The sequence below is a fragment of the Neopsephotus bourkii genome, unplaced genomic scaffold (assembly GCF_033783945.1).
Source record: "Neopsephotus bourkii isolate Nb327-2 ecotype Australia unplaced genomic scaffold, CSIRO-AGI_Nbou_v1 NB_832, whole genome shotgun sequence".
Taxonomy (NCBI): Eukaryota; Metazoa; Chordata; class Aves; order Psittaciformes; family Psittacidae; genus Neopsephotus; species Neopsephotus bourkii.
The window spans coordinates 172657-195559 of record NW_026901328.1 but is presented as its reverse complement, the minus strand read 5'-3'; the positions used below and the strand labels follow the sequence as shown (position 1 = coordinate 195559).

The window sequence follows — 22903 nt, the reverse complement described above, 5'->3', positions numbered from 1 at the left end:
TGGCCTCTAAACCATCAGGGCTTTTTGAATGAATCAGGCCCTATAAAATGCATATTCCAAAAACATTATTTCAGGAACTTCAAGAGCAGGATCATTCTTTTTATTTTGTAATTTAAATTCTGAACATTCCAAATCATATCTAATGACTTCCATTCATCACCACTTCCCCAATTCCTCTTCACATTACTGCAATCTTCAGCATTTCCTTTACACATACACAGGAGATAATCCTTATTCCAAGTCTCTGAATTTGTTGTATGTTTTCTAATAAAACATCTGCTGACCCAGACATTAACCTGTATCTGTATTAGAAAATAAGTGCCCTTAAAGTTGCAATAGCAAGTTTTCTCATGTGTATGTATTTACTAGTGTAATTATTTATTTATATGTGTATTTATATACACATACATATATGTAAAAACTTGTGTTTTGGTAAGCAATAGAACATATATATATATATATAAAAGCACTGTACTACTTCTGTAACTGCATATTCTCTCTGACTTTATGAAAACAAGACAGTCACCAAAACCCCCCCCTGAACAAAAGGTGCCTAACATGAAGCTGATGTGAATGTCTGTCTCCCGCTCTCTTGGGCTTGTCACAGTGTTTATCATCAGTATCTAAGCAGCAGTCTGCTTTTTCCGGAGTGTGCCACACCACCATGCATTTACTATTCCCTACCGTAGCTTTTCTTTAACAATCTTGTCAAAGTTCATTCAGTTTCAATTATGGCAGCCCTGATATCCAGCTCCTCCCCTCTTCTACATCATGACATCAAGAGGACAGTCTTAAGAGTTTGCTTTGGCCATTGTGCTACAATTTTGCCACAGGGCTTGTTTACCTGAGGGGCACTTACAGCAATGCTTGGTATTTCTTCCAGCATCATTTTGCCAAGTTTGTGTCTTGCAGTTTCAAAATACTTTTTTCCCCATTTCTAAGTGACAGACAAAACAATTCTTGTCAGCTGGCTTTTTTTTGTTGTTGGTTTTTTTTGGGTTTTTTTTTTTTTGGTTTTCTTTTCAGTGCGATGATCTCAAGAAAGGAACTTAACACAAATAAAATCAGGTCTTTCCTCATATTAATACTCAAATCTTAGTTGCTTGTGTGTGTTGAGGGCACAGAAGGAAGGGAAGAAACTGCCCTTTATGACAGTTGAAGCATACAGTCATGCAATCAAAAGTGTGAACATTTTTCCTTCAAAAATACTGTGAATCCATCATTAGCTTCCTCCTAGGACAGATGAGAGAGTTTCCTGACCACATCACAGAAAGCATCTCCAGTTTCAGCAAGGCAGGTACGCCATCCGCTGTGGAAGATACAGTACAAAATGAAATACCATTTGAGAATAAAAAAGTGTGGAAAAACCCTACTTCTGAAGTATTACCTCTCTTGGAGTTTTGGTTTTGTCAGGAAAAAAAAAAGAAGTGACCACAATTCAGGCTTTCAGCCCCAAACTCAGTTTGAAGAAACAAACATGGTACAGAGATGGGCAGGTTATCTATGTTTTTCTTTTGCCCATTTCTAGGCTAAATCAAAAGAAGCCCAAAGGAGCAAACTGTAATTTGCGATGTGCAAGCTGATGAGTGGGGAATTTTGAGGAGGAATAAAGCACATCTGCCCACAGGCAGAGGGTAATCACAGCATCTCATCCCTCCCTCATCTCATCCCTAAAGTACCTTCCTTTAGTAAACTAGAGTAAGTAGAAGCAGGCCAGGGTTTCCTCTCTGATTTTGGCCTCACAAAGCAAATTTTCCTGGCTCTAAGTCCTTGCAGACTCAATGCCAGCAAGGCAGCAATATCCTACCCTGCCTTGTAGCAGTAGATGTAGATAACCTCTTCTTCACTGATCACGCAAGACCTGATTAGCAGGGGAGAAAATCAGGATTTGCAACATCCCGAATCTGACAGACTACTGAAGAGACAGAAGAGCACAGCCAGCTCCAACGGGAACTGGGAAAGTTACAATTCTGCCAGATGTAACAACATGGAAATCTTAGCAGCTCTTTGCCAAGTAAGTTCCAAAATACAAACGATTTAATAATGTGAGAAAGACTTTCTCTGCTACTAACAGAATTATAGAACGGTTAAGGTTGGAAGAGACCTTAAACCTCATCTACTTCCAATCCCCTGTCATGGGCAGACACCTTCAGACCAGGGGCACACCAGGTTGGGTCAAAGCCCTGTCCCATAGGAAGCCACTCTCAGGTTTAAAAGCTCTTAACCCTTAGGTGGCACTACACCATAAAGTAAGGCATGTTTAAGTATTATTTCTCCCCTTACAGATGGAGTTCTTACCTAAAGTGAACTACTGTAATTTCGAGTATGTCAAATGCAGCTATTAGTCTCAGCTTGCTAATTCTCTTTTCTGAATCTGCCTTCCAAATTCAATAACATACACTGCTGTGAAGCTTATTTAAATACAGTGGTTTTTCTTTCAGAGTGCTACAGAATATATTTTCCTGGAATATTATAACACATCACAAACCATTTCAGTTTTTGTTCAGTTTGTGAGCAGTGACTAAGCCAGCATAGGCTGTGTTTACTTTATCAATTCACTCGGAGCAGCAGCAGTAGATTGACCGTAAACTGCTGGTGCTGAGGTTTCTCACTCTCTGGTATATTCTCACACAGAAATTACTTTGCATGAGGCGGGAATCGGCCGGGCACCACAGACCTCCTTTACACATCTGGAAACTCCCTGCAGTAAAGCTATCTCACAAAACTTCCTCAACCACAGGACTTCTAAGAAGCAGCAAGTTCTGCTTTCCCCTGTCTCATGCAGATACATTTCACATCGGCTTCTGCTGACAGGCAAAGGAAGCCCTCTGATTTTTCTCATGTCTGCAGTTTCTAAGTGACACTGACACTTGTTTCAGATTCTGTTCTTCCATCTGATGCTAGAACACGCATTGCTTGTGGAAGGAAAATACCTTTTTACACCTTGCTTTCACAAGTGAAAAAGAGGGGCGAAACATCTTTCTGACAGCACTTACCCTGTGAAAGCTTTGTTCACAATCAAATAGATGCTGAGCCTGGGAGACAAGCTTGGCAGGCAGGACTCCATTAACACTCGGGTGTGGAAAGAGAACAAGTGGGTACAAAACTTGTGGGAGCAGAAGGGTATGGCTGACAAACACAGTGAGCAATGGAGCATAACGGATTTAGAGGAATGATGCCACAACAGACTCCATAAATTTCTATTATTATCCTTTGAAAAGAGGTGCTCATCTTTTCCTCAAATTACAGTATCTGACAAATAAGTCCTTCATGGCATCACTTACATCCCCCTTATTCTAGATCTGCTTGGATATTGCTTGTACACAGTACTGTTACATATTTTCCCTCCATTTAGCTCCCATAATAGCACCATTATCTTTTTCTGCTAGTGGGTTTAAGTCCAGGATCACCCAAATTGTGCCACGAAAGGCTTTCTTTGGGTAAGAAACAAACAAAAAAAGGTTTTATATCATATTTGTCATTTTTCCCTTCCAGTGTCATCCAGAAGAAAATTGTGTTTCCAATTACAATTAATCTGGTTATCAAGGTAGTTGTGGAAGGAAAAGCATACACGCATGACCATACATTTTGGGTTGTTTACCTTCCTGTAGAGGTGGCTAGCCTAAAGCTTATGGAACTTTGTTTTCCACTTTAAACACTCATATTGACACAAAAGCCTTTTTTACGACGCAATCCTTAATTTGCAGAGGGCAAAAATGTCCAGTGTTACACAATTAAGAGCAAAAAGATCTCTAACCCATTTTGTGATCACATCAGTGCCTTTTAGCACAAGCAGGAACTGATGTATTCATGACAGCAGGATGTCTGCATGACATACATGTTTATGTCCAACATGTCAAGCACTACTTCATGCCCTCCTACATTGCAGAGCACTTTGACCATTCTGGAGATGCATAAATAGAAAGTGAATGTACCTGTGTTGAATGAGAGGCTTTGAGTAAATGTTGGTTCTTTCAGCCCAGTCAAAAGAATTCTTCCTGTTGTGCTGGCCTAAGGTGACGTACACTTTGTAGGGAAGTCTAATGCTTGATGTCGTTGGTACTGCAACAGTTAGGAAGCTGGAGTTTATTCAGAAATTATGTCATGTCTCCAGGCAGGAATAATCTATAAAGCAGAAAATATAAGTAAATTCTTACTAATTACTTGTTTATGGTAGTTTTTATTTTCAGCAGTTCTCCAGACATTCAGAAAAATACCATTTGTCTTTGGAGAAGTATAAAGCAATTCTTTTTTCTCTAAAGATACAAATGAAGTATTTAACTGATGAAGCCTAGATAAGCCTAGGTAAGCTGATGCAAAAGCCTAGATGAGGTGGTGCAAAAGCCACAAAAAGTATTCAGTACAGTTTTTCTACCTTCACACAGTGCAGTAGAACCTTTGTGTATGTTCTCATCATGCTTCCTTTTTTAAAGTTCTTATAGGTATTCAAATAAATTTAAACTATTTTTCCTTCAAAACTGTTAGTAAATTAAGAACACAAGAGTGTATTTTATTTCATGCAGTTGCTGAAAGATGCTAAGATTATTCTGACAGAGCTGGCTTTTAAGGGATAGGTGGTTTGTTTATCTATTATTTGCCTAAAACAAAGTAGGCCTTTATAAAACTTGATCTAAACGCTTTCATACTGCACATCTGCAGAGCATATGAAGATACCCTATTACTTTGTCTGTTGTGAAAACCAACAAGAAATACCCCGTTGGCAGCTACCACTGTTCTCTGTATGAGAGTGTAAGGCTCTGACTCAGCAGTCTCCAGTTCAAGCTGAAACCTCAGTATTAATGTTACATGATTAAAGACATTGTTTTTGAGTTTGGTTGGTTGTTTGTTTTTTTTTTTTAATTAAATTTTAACTTGCTGTGTAACATACTAGGAATGAAATAAATATTGTATATGACCCTGGATGAATCCAGGTCAAAAATTCCAATCCCTATAGTGTTTTCTTTGCTTATACAGATAGATATAGATTTTATTTTGTTTCAAAGGTTCATGTTGGTTCTTCAAATTCCAAATATATTTGACTGTAGTAGAAATCTTTCAAAGCTATTTTACATTCTTTTTATCAGTCCTTTCTGCCTAATCTAAGTCAGTTGTAAATGCATATGGCCTCAAAGGAAGGAGAAGAGCAACATAATGAAAATAGTTATATGTTCCAAGATGTTGAAAAGATGGAGTGCTATTCACAGAATTATTTACATGTCTCAGGAGCTAGAGAATCACTGTGAACTGACATATGGTAATTGTATGTCAGCATATGCATGTGCTGCATCTACAGCATATATCCATTTGCTGAAGTCTATTTGTGTTCAAAGTTGTAGCAAGAAGATCACGTTTAAATGCAGTCAGAAAAATATAGAAGCATGATGATATTTTTAATTTTCTGTAGAAGGAATCTTGAACATTATTTATTCTTTGGTTGCTCCTTTCCCTGACCTTAGAGACCATCTGGACAGTTAAATTTATCCATCTCACCCCACTTTAAATTCTCAGAGTCAGGAAATATGGGACTAACACTAAGGTAAACTAGAAAACTGGCACTACAGACTTGCTGAAGCTTTTATTTTTTTTGGCCTCTATATGAGAACAAAACTTGGGTCTCTTCAAGTTGCAGGGAAAAAAAATAAGAGATGCAGTGCATACAAACATGGAATTAGGAGAGGGGAAACTTTCGGCTCCCTACTCTAAAGTTAGTAATTCAATAACCTAACCGCTGCATCACTGTATTTGTTTCTGGTTTCTAGACCAGAAATCCCATTCTAACGCTGAGAAATCTCCCTTTGGAAAATTTTGCTGAAGTTAATATAATTGTAACTTCAGTTTCAATGAAATAGAGAGATTAGAAAAGTGCTGGGAAATTTTCAACCGATTTGCTGTGAGATATGAGCTAAGCCCAGTTCCCATGCTTTTTCCCATATAAACATTCCTTCCTCTATCCCAAAGTTGAGGATAGCTGTTTTCTTCAGTTTTAGGGCACATATTAAAGCTAATAAACAGTATGTTTGACTGTTCTGGCAACTAGAAAAGTAAATTATTATGAGTTGCAAATAACGTCGACAATTAACAGCAATAATGTCGAATATTTTGTAATCCTTTATGGGCCTAAAAATTTCTTCCATTACTCAAAATTAAATGGAAAGTGAGCATTTTACTTGAGGGTACTGCATGATTGTGAAATAGTTTTCAGTGAGGAGAGAAAGCTGTGCAACTTGCAAGTGTAAGAGTGTTGTTTGAGTTACATAGATAAAGTAAACAGAGTAGGTATTTCTCTTCTACACAGAAACATGTAGGGGAAGACTTTCTATTTCTAGTCAGAAGGCCAAGGAATGGATTCTCTTCTCAAGATAAATACAAAATAATTTTGCCAAAGGAGTATCACGAGATTGACATTGCTATACTTGAGAAATTCATGCACATTTTTGAGTCTCAAACATGAGTGAATGTAGCAGACCAGTAAAGCAATTATTTAATTATTCAGCTTCATTAACTGGGACATGGCATAACTCCATGTGTCAAGAGCTAGAAAGAGGAAAGCTACTTTTAACATGCTTAGATCCTAGGATTAGACAATCACCAGAATTTCTGCCTGAGGATGATGGCACTGAAATCTACCGAAGGTTATTATCATAACCAAACACCGTAGTGGTGGCTGAGGAGAGGCTGTGTGATCTTAACTGCAGTTTCTGCTTCACTGCATTACCTTGTCATGACATTAGCGCATAGTTTACATTCTGTGAGGGGAATGCTTCCCTCCTCCTGTCTGCTCCTTAGAAACAGTGAAGAGATGAGATCTGACACTTGAAAACGCTGTAGTGCTGTGACCTCATCAGGGTATAAGATGGTCTTAGTGGATTCAGAAAATTCAGCTGCTCTCAGTATTTTTGCTTTGTCCAGCTGGTGTCCTACCATCTCCAGTAGGATCTGAAATACAAAGCTGCTTCCAGACAGCACTGCCTTGTTACTCACTTGGCTTTACTGCCCTTGTCAGAGTTAACTGGATTTGTGACATAGTCAGATGTTTACTTCTTGATGCTGTTGTCCCTTGCCTTACAGGACGCATATGCCAGGGAAAGCTACAGTACATATAGCGAATACTAAAAACCTGAAGAGACACATGGACACTGTCAAGTTTTAGGAACTAAATTTAAGGAAATGTGTACTTAAAGTACTTTTTATTATCATTCTAACCTATGCCAATATTGTCACTTGGCTCCTGATTTTTAAGACAATTGGAGCACTTAACAAATCTATTTATTTAAATATATCCATAGCTCTCTAGACAGTCTAATATCTCCCTCATTAGTTTGGTCAAGCATATGAGCCTGACTAAATCTTATTGAAGATGAATGATATTTTGGGGAAGAATGCACATAAAACACAAACATGAGGTTACATTTCTAGTAAAACCTTAGCTTTTTTAAGTATTAAAAAAACCTATACTGTTTATTAAAGCCACTGCCTAAAGCCATGATTTATCACCCTTCCTTTGTGTATGAGCTTATATTTTGTATATGAGATGACAGTCTCAGGCTATAAAATAGCTCTTGTGCAATTTGCTTTCTAAATCTTTGCTACTATTACTAATGCGATATTTTGCTGTAAACATTTTAAAATACAATGAAAACCAGGTATCAATAACTGTGATAAGCAGTAAGTGATTTAAAACAAAAGCCACAAGAGAACTCCATTTACATTTACTGCAAAAAGCATGAGTTTGGGGACAGTTTCATTGGAAAAGGATTTATGCTTAAATGCTGTCCACCTGATTAGAGGAGTTTTGGTTAGATGAGGCACATGCATTGCCTTTGAGAACAGATAAATATGCATGCTCACACCCAGGGCATACCACTATAGAGGTCATAGTGGATGTAGTCTTGTATTTGGGCTTGAAACAAGAGTAAAAAACCACAGGTTTGGGTACGAAGTACATAAAGAAATAGCTGAACATTCATATGTCAGCATAAGCTAAATTTCATAGCTTTTGTATGAAGTTAAAAGCAACAAGAGAAGGAGAGACAGACTGACAAAGCAGTTAAGCATGGACTTTAAGCTTGTATCTAAATCTTTGCAAAGTCTATAGCTATGCAGTTGGAGCTATGCCTGTATGTAGCTGATTATATGATCATCATAGTTTACTTTATATAAGCATGTTGTTATTAAGCTTGTCAGCAGAAATGGAGTTAGGCAACTAATTTTAATCTGTGTTGTAAATCCAGTTAACAATACTTTCATATCAACTAGTGCAAAAATAATAACATCAAAGAGAAACTCCTTGTCATCATTTCAGCAAGAAATGAAGTGTATGATTTATCTCTATTTTGTTCTAATTTATTATTAGCATAGCTCCAATGTTTTCAATACACATAGAGCTGGAGTAGCACAGAGGCAAAGCAGCTGAGCTTGGTTTCATTTTGGACAGCTCATTGAAGGCATCTGATAAATGCACATCAAGGCCAACATTCTCCATCACAGTATATTGTATTAACTAAGAAACAGGAGAGGAGGTTTGGTTTTTTTTAAATCACAGTGCTTCCATACTTTGTACTGATTTTGATAAGCCATTGGTCCAAGCAAAGAAGGCAATGTTTCATTCTTCAGCTCTTGCACTGCTAGGTACAGGCAAAAAGATTATCCATCTAGATTCTGAAACCATTATTCTACCCAACTAGGAATTCAGAAATGGACTTACTAACTTTAGTGGGGTAAGATATGAAGTAAAGTTGCTGAAAAAGTTACTAAGCTTGAGAAAAATCTACCAGCATGTCATCTTTTACAGCATCATTGTTTCTATTTGACAAATTTATGATAAGAAACATTAATTATCTTATGCTCTAGTGTATTATGTTAATTAAACATTCTTCGTTAATTTCATTGAGGGTAATTATATATAAAAACATATAATGTCCGGGCAACAGCCCATAAAATATTTGGTGTATCACGGTTGCTTCATTAATATATCTCTTTCAGTATCATTATTTCACCTCAGTAAAAGAGAGATTTGTTTATTTACAACAATCCACAAGCAATAGCTAGAACATGAAAAGTTCTTCTCTAACCATGCCTGCTGTTGTGGAATTGATTTATTCTAGGGGTAGAACTCCATTAGGAAAGATAAGTTTTCTAACAAGCTATTTAAAATGCAGTGAACTATTAAAAATAATCAGGAAAAGAAAGCAAAGTTGCTTTGTATGCTTTTATTATTTATTAGCCTGCTGAGTAATGGTTAATACTTTACAATACACTATTAATTCCAAGGGTGTATTAACTACCATAAACACGTAACTGATTAAAAAATTGCCTGTTAGTCCAAATCATGCTTCTGAGGTCTGGTTGAATGTAAAAATAGATTATTTCTAGGAGAAACAAAAACAATGTTAAGATAAAAAGAAAAACCAAAATCCCAGCAAAACCTAGGGCTCTGTCAGAAGCCAAATTCCAACTTAAAAAGCAACATTCCCCTAAACATGCTGTTTCGTTTTGTGTCATTTCTACATGAACCTTGGAAAGCAGGGCTGCTACAAAGTGACATGTTGAATGCATAAGGCCCTCTTTAGGGATACAAGCTCTTCCTTAGTGACAGGAGTAAGATCTCCACTTGTAAACCAATTTCTTAGAAAATTACTAAAAGCTGGCACAAGATAAAACATCTCCAGACCTGAAGCTACCACCTTGCTGGGTAGCTGTCTGCAGTCTGCACAGCACATCACCCCATCACCATGGGGACCCTTTGAGTGATACCTGGGAGGAAGTCCATCTGGCCACCTGCTCTGGAGCCTGCAGCCCTGGAAGTGCTGCCATCCTTGATGCAGGGGGAGCTGCCGCTTTTGGAAGGCTGGGCAACCTGCCACATGGATGGGTATATGAGTTGGCATGGAACCAGCAAGTTTCTGGCAAAAACCTGACAGCTTGGGTTCCACAAGATTTCCCATTTAAAACTCAAAATTATGATTGCTATTCATACCAATGCACTAAATAGCTTATATTAGACAGTGCTTTTTGTAAAACTTCATTTTATCCCTGCAAAATACACACTGAACAGAATTTAGCCTGACAGTTTTTCATGAAGTGCAGCTAAAAATCAAACAATACATGTCTAATTAAAATAAACAAATTAACACTGAAGTAAGTAGATCCATATAATCTGCCTGGTAAGTCCATGCCATCTATTGCCTGCATAGTGCATTTCGGTACATTCTAGAAATTCTGTGACTGTTTCTAAGGGACACTGCTGAAATACCTCAAGCAATGTATCTGCTTAATTGTGGCACTTCCTCAAGGAGGCTATGGCCACGCATGGCCAGACATTGACTATAAAAGAAAAAAAAAGGGTTTAAAATGTTACCACTCTCCAAAGTTTTTGTTGGCTTCCCTTAGCTAGAACTAGTAAAAAGGATAATGTGATCTCTTGATTTAACTCAGCATGAAGGTGCCTCAACACAAACTTTATCAGTCTCCAAAAGTATTTTAGACAAAGCAGCACATATTAATGTTAATGGAGTTACACTGCTTATTGTATCCAAACTAGAACCTCTCTAGAACAACTAGAGCTTGGGTTGTGCGGAGTTTACTTACATATTTAGAAGAGCAGGAAAGCTTACAGCACTTCCACTGCTAAACAGCATTAAAGTAATTAAGTAACAACTACTTGGCTCTTGGTGTAGGCAAACTCCAAAGAAGTTTAGTAGTCTGTGTAAAACATTATTTTGGGACTGAAGGTTGAATTCAATTTTCCTTCACGCTTTTGTCAGCGCTTCACACTCTGACAAGGTGGCTGGCAAGTCACGACACAAGTGCTTTAGTGTCAGGAGTGCCTTACCGTCAGGAGTTCATGGTAAGGAATGCTGATAGAGTTGCCTCCCTGTGAGTACCTACATCTCACTGCATTTAGTTTTCAACATTCCTCTGCCATCTCAGAGCAAATGTATCCACTTTAGTATTACCTAGCTTGAGGCCTATCACTTAGGAGCAAAATAGCTTTATGCCATGTTATGTTCTTTCAGCTCTTAAAACTGCTGGAATCAGTTTCTGCTGTTTTGTATACTGAAACTTCTGCTTTTTTTGCTGGAGCCTAAAGAATCTGTTAAGGAAGGTAGGAATCACTGTAGCAAAAAAGGATCCACATTAGGTATTCTATCTTTCCCCTACAAGAAAATACCAGCATATATGATACCCTTTTGCAACCTAGAGTTTCTGTTGTACCAGTACAAGATTTCAGAGAAAAAATAGCTTGCAAAAGACAGTGAAAAACCTTGCCTCAAAGTCTCCATTTTATATATTCCACAATTTAATTTGTTTGACCAAGGAAGAAGATGAAGGCCAACTCTTCTTCCCTGATATCCAGCAGGGTGAATAGATCACAGAGACAGTACACATTTTAGTGCACTGCTGTCTCACATGCTCTTGGAGCACCAAGAGAAACTTGAGCATTCCTTGTAAGGCTTCCACTTTGGTGAATCCCATCTGTTTGGCTCCCTTCCTAATCACATCTAGCAGCATCCAGCATTGATGCTCTATTGCACTAGAATATAACAATTCTGTAAATGTGGAAAAGACCCATATTTGCTGACGTCAATGACTGCAGCCAGCAAAAGCCATACAATACATAAAGGACTATAGACTATACTGCAGACCACCTTGCGTAAGTCACAGTCTTTTCAACAGATAAAGATCCTTTATTTCATGCACTGGTATTAAGCCGAATTTCTTTTTCCATCTTACATGTCCCTGGTCACTGGCATTTTTCATGAGACAAAACAAATGCTGATTCTCTATGGTCTGTAAGGGAAAACAGCTGCTAGTTGTAACAGGGGTTTCAAGAACACTTGGTCAACCAGTCCTCATAGAAGGTTGAAGTATCTCCAGACTACATTACATCCGTCAAAGCAGCAGCAAATACAACAAAATGTAGAGTAGATCCAATTTTTAGTGTGTCAGTACAATCAGACTGCAGTTATTTTTAACTGCCTTGGAAAGCTTAGCGGGCAGATACAGTTAATCCTTTAAAGGATTTGCAGGTATTCATAGCTTAATAAGTAAGCGTAGTGAATTAAGCCAATAGAAGATTGTAGAGAGTCAAAGACAACCTTTATATACTGTAATTCAACAAATAAAAAGAACAGTTTATTTCATATACTTTTTCCTGACAAACACTCTCAATTGTCTGCATGTGCCAGAACCCCCTACGCTGATAAAATAAAAATGTTAAAGTCATGAAACTCAATATATGTGATAATTAAATCATCAAACAGTGAATGTTTGTTGTCATTTTCCCATTGCCCAACAAACCTTTGGAATAGCAGAACTGCATCACAAAGATGAATTAAAAATGCATCTACTTATGCAGAAAGTAAACAATTAAACTAAAATGGTAATGTTGCATTTTAGGAAGAAGGGGAAAAAAAGGATGAGTGCCTTTTATGACTCAGCCTTTATATGGCTTGTATTCTTCAGAATGAAATATTCACACTACAAAACTCTCAGGATTCACAGACATAGGCCCAGTTGAGAGATTTGGGTCCTTCAGTATATTCATACATGATGTAGAAAAGTACACATGATAGAACAAAACCAAAAACCAACCAAACAAAAAAACCCAAAACAACAAACCCACAAAACCACCAAACCACAACAGATGACACAAAACTATTAGGCTGAGGAAATCTAAAGCTGGCTATGAAAAGCTTCAGAGGATGGTTCAATGATGAATGGGTAATAAAATGCCAGAGGCTATTTAGCTTCAGCAAGTGTGCTACACATCAAGAGAGGAAGGGAAAATACACATATACATATATACATAGGGTGTTAGTCAGTATCACCTGGAAAGAAATCTGAATACACCTGGTGCTTGAAGATGCAAACAAAAATTTAGGAATTATATAAAAATTAACAGAGAATAAGCACAAAAGGTCCACACTTATATACATTAAAGCCCCAGACACATTATGAATACCAGATGCAGTTTCAGTCATTCCGTTATCAAAAAGGTTATGGTAGGATTAGAAAAAATATCTGAAGGAGGATATGGTAGAGCCGTATTAAGTCATGAAGTTTATGAAAAAGGGGAGCTGGTGACAGTTATCACTAGTTTTCATCGTATAAATATTGGAAGGCATGCACTTTATTGGTAATAATAAACTAATTTTCATCAGACATTGCAAGGCTCAAACTGCACACGGATCAAAAAATCATGACTTTATGAATCCAGCATTCTGTTCAGCAGGTCAGTGGTAACTATTAAACAAGAGTCTCCTAGCCACTGAAGGCTAGAAGAACATGGGGGAAAAAAAAAATAAAAAAATCACATAAGCATGACTGCCTCCATGCATTATTTTCTGGAAGTATCTACTTACTAAGACAGGATACTAGGTCAGGTGGACTTTTCTGGCTGAATTCAGCAGTTCTCAAGTCCTTATGATTAGAATGACTGAAATGTGTAAAAAAGAAGAGAAAGAAAAAAAAGCCAAACAATAGACAAGAAATGTGTGCAACCAGGACCTCTCTGGTTCTATCACTGTTATTTAAAAAGAAACAAGACTGAATAAAATTCTTTCATTAACTGTACAGCTGAAGAAGCCCAATTCCCTATGCATTTTTAAGGTGTCTGACTTCCAGAGAACCCACTCCTTTCACCCTTCAACTCTGTTAACTGAAATACATATATATATATACACACAATAGTTGAATATATGTACAAAGATATGAGCAGGTTATTACTCTACAAGGTTATAATTAGGACTCTGCTCTTCCGAGATTATTCAATAGTAGAATTTATTGTTGACTCTGACACTTGAACAGAACTGTGAGTCATAGGAACACAGGAATAGAACTCCTGAATAATCTGAACATTGGAAATGATCCACTCCTTCACTTACAGTCATACCATTTAATCATTTTCAGAAGTTGACCAAATTCCCCCTTAAACTACTCAATCAGATGGCAATCTCGAGGCATCTCTGCCCGGACAAGAAATTCTTTTTGATTTTTAGACTCAGTGTATCCCTAGCCAGACAATGACTTACACTCTTCTACTAACGCTGTCCCTCAGTTTAAACAGAGTTTTCTTGCTCTGGTGGCACATTCAAAGAAATAATACTTTCTAGTAATACTCATTTTGCCTGGCTAATCAAGTCAAGATCCTTTATAGCACTTCTATCTTGCAGCATGGTATGCAACATGAAAAGGTTCAAGCTGACTTGGGAACCCATGCCAGTCTGCAGTACACTACAGGTACTCTAGACCTGTATACAAGAGCTGTATAAAATCCGTTAGTGCATTCCTTTTGGGCCCATGTGCCCTACCACCAAGACAGCCAATCTTCCTCTACATGTATTTAATGCCAAACTAACATGGCTGTACTAATTCACTTCTGGAAATAGTTTAGTGGTGCTTGGATCGATTATTTCTATACCATACTTCACTGTGTAGTATAATTATTATCCTAATCTCACACTAATCTCACTTCTAATCCCATAGATTACCATACTCTTCTCCTCACTGACTCTGCACTCATTTGCCTTTCTGGAAAGCAGAATTTCCATGAAGCAGGCTCCAATCCTTTCATAATATCAAAGTCTATGATAATTTTTGACATGCAAAGTGAAAAGATTTTCAGGGTTTGCACCGACAGCTTTGCTGGAATGCTCAGCCCTACAAGCCACCACATGACTGAAGCTTAGTGACAACTCCATTATAATGACATCCCTCATCATTTTGGAAGAAATATCTCCTTAATATAGTAGTGACAGATAACTGGTATTATCATCACCAAGTTCCTAAGAGATGCCCAAGAAGGGAAGAAATGCAGTTATGACAGTAGGAAATGAAGATGGACAGAACACCTAACAATGGTTCTGCAGTTTTTTTTGTCCTTTTTTAGGGACAGCCTATTTTAATTTCTCACACATTCCAATCTTTGCTCTATATAATCCAATTTTCTTAGCCAGCCTGGACATTTTCCATTCTTCATGGCTTCTCTGGCTCTGTTCCACACTGCAGATCTGTTCCTGCAAGTCACTAACAGACACTGCACAGAAAACAGTCTCAGGAAGTCTACCATTTATATGACTGGTTAGCACCTGTTTTGAATTGAGGAAAGGCAAAAGCCTAGGAATGGGAATGTGAGCAATTGCTTGGACAGCAGGCTTTGTCCTGACACAAGAATGAAGGAAAGACTAAGAGTGGCTTGGTGGATGAAAGAATGAGGGGCTTTCATATTTTTAGAGTTGAATAAAATGCAGAAAGGAAAAGGGCTGTGAAAGACACAGTGGATTAGGAGAAAGGACATACTAAAAAAGCTGATAACGCATATTTGTTCTTATGGAAGCAAGGCAGAATATTAAAGTCAAATATGTAGACTATATGTATTTGCCACAATATGAAACCACAAAGTTTAAAGCAATTTATACTTCAAGATATATTTTGAAAATATATAACATCTGAAATCAGACTGTAGAAAGAGATCTGTATTTGCTTAGCAGAGGAAGCAGGGTAGTGGTTCTTCCTCATTCCCTTTCTGCCATCCTGTTGGCACTGTGCCTGGCTTCTCTGCACCTCACATGCTGAAGAAATGAGTGAGTAAGAAAGAACAGCCTGCAGAAAGATTCCATGCTTGGCTATCTTTTCATACGCACTTTGTGTTGCTGCAATACCTCTGGTTTAAGAGACATTTCACATGACTTAGTTAATATTAAGAGAAGAATCAGCCCCACGATGTGCCTTACCACCAGTGAACCATACATCTATGCAACAAGCCCTTAGAGCTCCTGACCAGCATTTTGAGTGTCTGTCTGAAGGCAAAACAAAGCAACTGGAGTTTTCAGATGCAATCTGACTGTAATGTGATGTGAACCAGAAAGATTCTTCAACTGAAAAGCCACTGTTAACTTCTTTCCAAACCAGGGAATATTTCCTTAATAAACACCAATACTCATTTCAGGGCCTCAAAGTACCTCACTAAACACTTCCACCGTATTCCTACAATCAAAGCTCAGCAAGCTTCCACTATAAATCATAATCTTAAAGATAAATGCTACATTGCATTTGCACATGCAAAGAATTGGGAGGAAAAGAAATTCAACCAAACCCAGCAACCTCCAATGAGAAACAGAATGCTGCACAGCTATCAATAAACACTTTTTTTTACCAAAAACCCCACAAACAACCCAATCTGTAACTTCTTATAAAACATGCATAATGGATGAAATGGGAATCTTTATTTTCCTTGGTACTTTAAAAACCTCAGGTGTTCTTGCTGTGAATCAGTTTCATAGCACAATACCTCTCTGAAGTAAGATTTGAACCTTTACTTTGACAAGAGTCTTACTAAAGTAATGAGAAATATCAGCCATGTGGTGCAAGATTTTTTTCCTTTATTATGAGTAAATAAATATATATATAAAAGCCCTATTAAAAATCTGGGGCTTTTTTTGATTTTTATATAAAAATCTGAATTACAAATGCAGATAAAATTAACATTATTTTAAATGACCAGTTAACCCTCAGGTATATCCATAGACTTGCTCCCATCATATAGGGATTAAGAATAAAACAGAGGCCTATTGACTACTGACTGCAGCTTCAGTGAGCAAAGGTCAGGGAGGAACCTGAGAGGGTGCTGTGAGAGGGACAAAAATGAAGCATCTGTTCCCCTGTGGATTTTTCTCTCCTCCCACACGTTAAAGAGAGGGATGCATATGAAGTGTGTACAGTATTTATTTTTAGCCAGCCAGGCAAAGGGCCGTCGCCCTGTCCCATTACACTGTTTATCTCAAGGACAGCGACAAATGCCTGGTGCTGAGATCCAATTTTGTCCACTCACTACTTTTTAAATGTTGCCTTACAGGTTCAAAATGTGCCTGGACAATATGTCACTCTAGGTGCAGTTCTGCTAATTGGTTTTGCACATAACACCTCAGTACAACACAAGGATAGATTTCATCAGCACTTAAAGAAAAGCCAACCCCCCCACAAACAACCAGGCCTCTTTCCACTCTAAAGAACCTAAAGAATTCTGCTTACTCCATATATTATTTATTTAAGGTTTGTTTTCGGGTAGAAACTTTTACTGCCAGTATTTCCCCTCCCATCACATTAATAACTTGTTTCCCAAACATCCTAAGATACTGTGAGGCTATTTAAAACAATTCTCAGTATTGCAAAGTTTTATCTTCTGCTTGGGCTATATTTTTCTATCAATTTGTAGAGTAGAATGCAGGTTAGTCTTACATTACTTGATTATGCTAACCAAATTCATCCACTTACACAGTTGTGAAGATGAAGATGATTTTAACAGGCAGTTTTATTGAAAAGGACGTCATCTTTTCCAGAAATACTATTTACAACTCACAGAAAGAGAAATATGAAAGAGAATATCCTCCTCCAACATACAAAACAACACATCACTTAGTTAAAATACCGGTTTCTAACCTACTAGTTTAAGGAAGTGTGTGTGTGTGTGTATACACACACATATCTGAGCTCTGTAGACCTTCAATGACTGGAGTTTGAAGAGAAAGATAGAGGGAATCACATTAGTTTGTGTTAATAAATAAAACGTACTCCAAAGTTTTTAATTTTTAACAGATAACAAGCTGAAAGTAGAGATGTCTTTTGGCAAGTAGCAAAACCTGTAACAAAATGTCTCCCATGAACAGCTAGGATAAAATGGGAGTAGGTCTTAAGATCACTAAATCACTGAGATGATAGAAACCTAAGCCAAATATATATAATACAATACTCACATAATTAGAATAGTTTTTTTCCAAGTTCAGCCCTCTAGAATGCTTACTTAAGTGGCAGCTAAAAATGCTTAGTGTCAAAGGAGGACTCCAAACTTTGAAACACTACACCCTTTCAAAGATTTTATAGGTTTGGAAATACCACTTAATGACTAGGCCTGAGGGAAATGACCTATTAGAAACCATGTCCTGCAGATGAGATTCTCAGACCACACAACAGAGTAGTTAGGTGATGGTGTGGCAGTCCCGGCTTAGAAGAGCATGTTTCACATTTACATTAATTATTGCAAGGTAGCCTGATTACACATTTGCACTTTTGCAGATATTCATTAACTGTCTCTATGAACACTCTCATTTTGCTGACTCGAAAAGTGGAAATATAACCCTCATTTTTAAAAAGGGAAACAAGGAAGACCCAGTCAGTCTCACCCCAGTACACGGCAAGATCACGGAGCAGATACTCCTGGAAACTATGCTAAGTCACAAGAACAATAAGGGGGTGACTGGTGATAGCCAACATGCATTCATAAAGGGCAAATTGTGCCGGACCAGTTTGGTCCCAGTAGGGCCACAGCACTGGTGGATAAGAGAAGAGCAACTGACATCATATACCTGGACTTGTGCAAAGCATTTGACACTGTGCCACACAACATCTTTATCTCTATAAATGCACAACAAGCACATATTTTTAATCATCAGCCAGACAGGTAAGGAACATCTTAATTTCCATTGATTCCAAGTAAATTTCAGGGTGCACTTAACACACATGTTAAGGTGTTCTGCTGCAGAATGGTAACAAATTTAGTTTGAAGAAATAAAACATTGTCTCTGAAATAAAAGTCTTTATCTTTTTTTTGCAGCAAGCCATAATACTCTGCTTCATAAAATCAGTTAGCCCTGCACATTCTTAAAAATTTACTGTGCAGTATGTAGAAAATAAACATAGAAGTGGTACATTGCCGCATGCTCTGCAGAGCTTGTATTGCCAACCAGCAAAAAACCCCATAATTGGATGAAGACTTAGGTTCAAATGAAGGTCAAATGAAACTCACAAATGTGATATGCAAAACTGGCCATAGCCTAATATTAGTTACGGATTCATCCAATTAGGTCTCCTGAGACATTTTGGTTACTCTTAAGTATTACCCAGTTTATGTTAACAAGTGTCAGCATACAGACTGAAATGTTAAACCTGTGTTGAAGTTGCCCATTTGCAATTTGTGCTGTTGTCATCTGCTCAGCTAAGTCATACAAGATTTTTCATTTCCTGACAGAATAACTTAAGCATCGTAAAGAAGGAAAATAACCAGTAACTCACTTTCAAGATTAAATTTCAGATGATTAGCTGTTGGTATTATTAAAAACACTTCCAAAAGTCATTACCATCTTCATGAATGCTTTCTGGATATTGATTGCACATAAATTCAAATATTGACAAATCACTTTCTCTTTTTAAGGTTTATTTTTGTACTTTTCATAAATTACAGCCAAAGGCAACAAAACATCCTGTCAGAAATGTTATGTATTCTGCTTTTTCATTTCTGCCTTTTCAAAGAGATGCTTTCTGCACCACAAACTACTGCTGTGTATTGAGCACTGTGACCTTTATGATTTTGGTTCAACAGAAAGTCAACACTGCTAAGAAGGCAGTTTTGCCTTCAAGGCAAAACCTCTCTAACAACCCAAAATGGATCTTTCAAATGTAATTGAATATAAAAATTCATTTCCATAGGCTTATGACAAAAATGCACTCTAAATTCATAACCAATTTTAGAGTATTTAGCCACTGACAATAAATGCAGAGAAGCTGGCCCATTACTTTCTGGATTTCATACAATGCTAATTCAGGCAAAAGTTTTTTATGTGAAAAGAGACAGCCAACAAGGAGCCCTCTGTTAAGAACAAGCAGAGGGGTAGAGAATAATCAAAGCACATCAGAAACTGAAAAGGCACAGAATATGAGAGAAACCAAGAGTCCATTCCTGCAATCACTAGCCAGCTGTGCACAGGAGGTGCTGGTCCTTTCTTGGTCAGCATGGCATAGCAAGCTCACAGCTACACAACCGACTCCCTCTCTGGGTCTGCACTTTGCCATCACCCCACATCAGCTCACAGAAGGATGTGAATCTTGCTTGTATTAGTAAATTACATTATTTTACCAGTGACACGTCATAGCTTGCCATTATTTATGCATAGTTAAGCCACTGGAAATACTTTTTCAAGTTAAAACTGTTGCTAACAATCAACAGCTTGTTCAGGTCCATCATAGTTGATAGCCTTGGTGTAAGATAATATCAAATCAAAATGGTAATTTTAGGTAAGAAAACATAGTTTGAACTTATAACTCCAAAACTTACAATTTGATAGTCCGGATAAATAGCTAAAGGTTGAACGAGGTACGAGAAAATGAGGCTTTTACGTTTGCTAGGTATCGTTAACATCAGTTCCTGTCCACAGCTACCTTTTGGAAAAAGCTGTGTGGAATGTTGTTCCCATATATTCACAAGATCACTTTGCCAGACAGAAAATTATTTCACAGGAAAGGAAAGGATGTCTTATTGATTCCCTCTCCCCTTTTTTTGTATTTACTTCATCTTCATTACAGGCTTTTCCTTAATTTCCTCTTCCTATAATGCTGCACAGCTAACTCCATAAATAATTCAATCGAGATACTGTATCAGCATACTGAAGTTGATGAAGGCTTGATTTTCTCAACATTTTTGTTTCCATTTTGATTCTTTAACCTAATCCGAGAGTATGACCACCAAGCATTTCCATTTTCACCTTCTCCTCTGCAGCTCCCAAGACAGAAATAAAATGGAGAGGAGGCAGAATAGGAGGGAGGGATTGCTTTTGGTAAAGGTAGCAAATATACCACACAAGCATTATCAGAACTGTTAGCAGTGACAAGCTGGTAAGTGAATCCTCAGGTAATTTTGACTGTGCACATCTCTTTCAAAGGGACACAGCAAAATCCTCCATTACAAGAGCATGAGACAGCGAAAGCCACCTTAAAAAGACTACAGAGTGAATGGATGTCAGGGAAAGAAGGAGGGGAGAAAGAAAAGAGGTGGTCTGTCTCTCACTGTGAATAATCTTCGGTAGATTTACAATCACCATATACATATGTATCTTTTTTTTTTTTTTCCCAACTCAACATTAGCCTCTATAAAAGCAGAAAAGCAGGAAAACTGTACCATTTTTCTCAAAATTGGCATGTTCCCTATTAAGCACAAAGCAACATGCTGTTATTGGTTTTCCAGGTAGCCTTTTATTTTCTACAACTTTCACATTATTATTTACTTAATTATAAACTATTATAATAATCTATAATTATTATATACACATTCTGATTTCAAAAAATATGTAAGGGAATATAATTTACATACCTCAAGTTTATATAATTCACATGTGAACAATATGATATGGAGTACTAAAATAGTAAGTAACATGAAATAGTTCAACACTTGTTATTTTTGGTGCCTTTGGAGTGAGGTGCTAAAAGCTAATTCATTGAATTTTAGAGATTTTTGAAAGGCTTCACAAAAATCTCAAGACCACACATCAGGATAAATAGCAACCTATTTCTACGATTGTGTTAAAACCAATTAATCCTTTTTTACTGAAGAAGGTTGTTGAAGTGTAGACTCTTCAAACTTGTTTCAGTTAGAAAATGTACTATAGAATATGCTGGGGCTTTAAGTTCAGTTTTTCCTTTCTCTGAGAACTGCAACTTAACCTGCAATTGAGCTGACCTAACTGTTTACTGTCACTGAAATGGCATTCCCATCTCGTTGCTTTCCAAATTCAAATTCCTTCTGCTCTTCCTTCTCTCCTTACTCTCTGGTCAGCTCTGTTCCCCGCCCTGTGTTCTGGCTCTGCCACTCACCAAACCCTTTTCCACAAGCTGATTCAACTCACTAAACTGGAAGAGTTCTTCCACCATGCCAGTAATCAATTTCTGTGATTACAGTGATTTAAATCAGTTGATCTGACAGTGATAAAACCCAGAGATACCAGAAGAAGGGAGTTCACAGCAGGCCACAAGAAGGCCTTGCAGAAGCATGCAGCAAATGCTTTTTTCCTGGAGGCTTTTCAGCAGCATTCCCCTATCTAGTTAAAACTGTTTACTGGATGACACATCTCCGCCAAAATTTTGACAGTTTTCTGCAGCTGCTGTCTGTCCAAACCAAAATACTTTGGTCCAATAACTCTGTTATGGACCTGTGCCTCTGTTACGACAAGTATCTGTAATTCAGTATGTGGCACCTGTTTTATACCTAATGAGCCTCACCAAAACTTACTTTCATGACTGGTGACCTACAAATTGCAACACCTGATCTCTACTTAAAACAACGCATGAAAGGAACATCTTTAGTTTGGGCTGCAAAGCAACAGAAAGCCATTGAGAGAAATACATAGATTTAAAAGTAATAATAAAAAAAATCCTGGTTTAAAATACTACTTTAAAAGCAGTCTTTTCTGAATAAATAAATGTAGGATTAAGAAAAAAAACTGCAAGTAGGAACTGCTGACATAAACTGTTAATACTGACACTACCCTTCTGTATATCCAGGGGCTCTGGGAACGTTCCTCCTCTGTTAGAAAGGATGTACACAAGGAAGCACCCCCTGTGTTAGGTTTTTCCTGAGCCGAAGGGGTAAAACTCACCCATGGAGTTTTAAAAGCATTTAAAGGTGTTCATGTTACCTCTGTAAATTAAGGGAAAAGACATGCTTGCTTGCTTGCTTCTTCTGGGACTTCTAGCAGAATTCGAGTTGTGAAAACGATAGCGATTTGACCCGTCTTCTCCCAGCTGTAAAACGATATTTGTGAGAGAACAAGTAATAGAAGGCCTCCCGGAGAAGACAGGACACCTCTCCCAAATTCACATCTCATCCCCAGCCGCACTTACTCTCCTGGATGCGAGGTGCCTCCTCTAGAGCTGCGGCTGCCTACTGAACGGAGGACACTACCCACACCACCTCACAGCGGCAACCGGCGCAAAGGCGGACCAACGACCGCTTCTCCCCTCGCTCCACCGAGACAGGACAGGACAGGACGGCCCTTCCTGCAGGGCTTGGGACTCGCGCTGCAAACAGCCGCAAGGAAAAAAACACCCCTTCCCTTCCCTTCCCTTCCCTTCCCTTCCC

The 22903-nt window shown here is 37.9% G+C and overlaps 1 long non-coding RNA gene across 1 annotated transcript; it reads right to left on the bottom strand.

Annotated features, from left to right (window-relative positions):
• Positions 1-1255: 1255 nt before the first annotated feature.
• Positions 1256-22759, bottom strand: LOC133213476 (uncharacterized). The gene is made up of 3 exons (XR_009725830.1): positions 22666-22759; positions 3936-4125; positions 1256-1309 (listed from the first exon to the last, which is right to left on the bottom strand). It is a non-coding gene; the product is annotated as an uncharacterized LOC133213476 (long non-coding RNA).
• Positions 22760-22903: the final 144 nt, after the last annotated feature.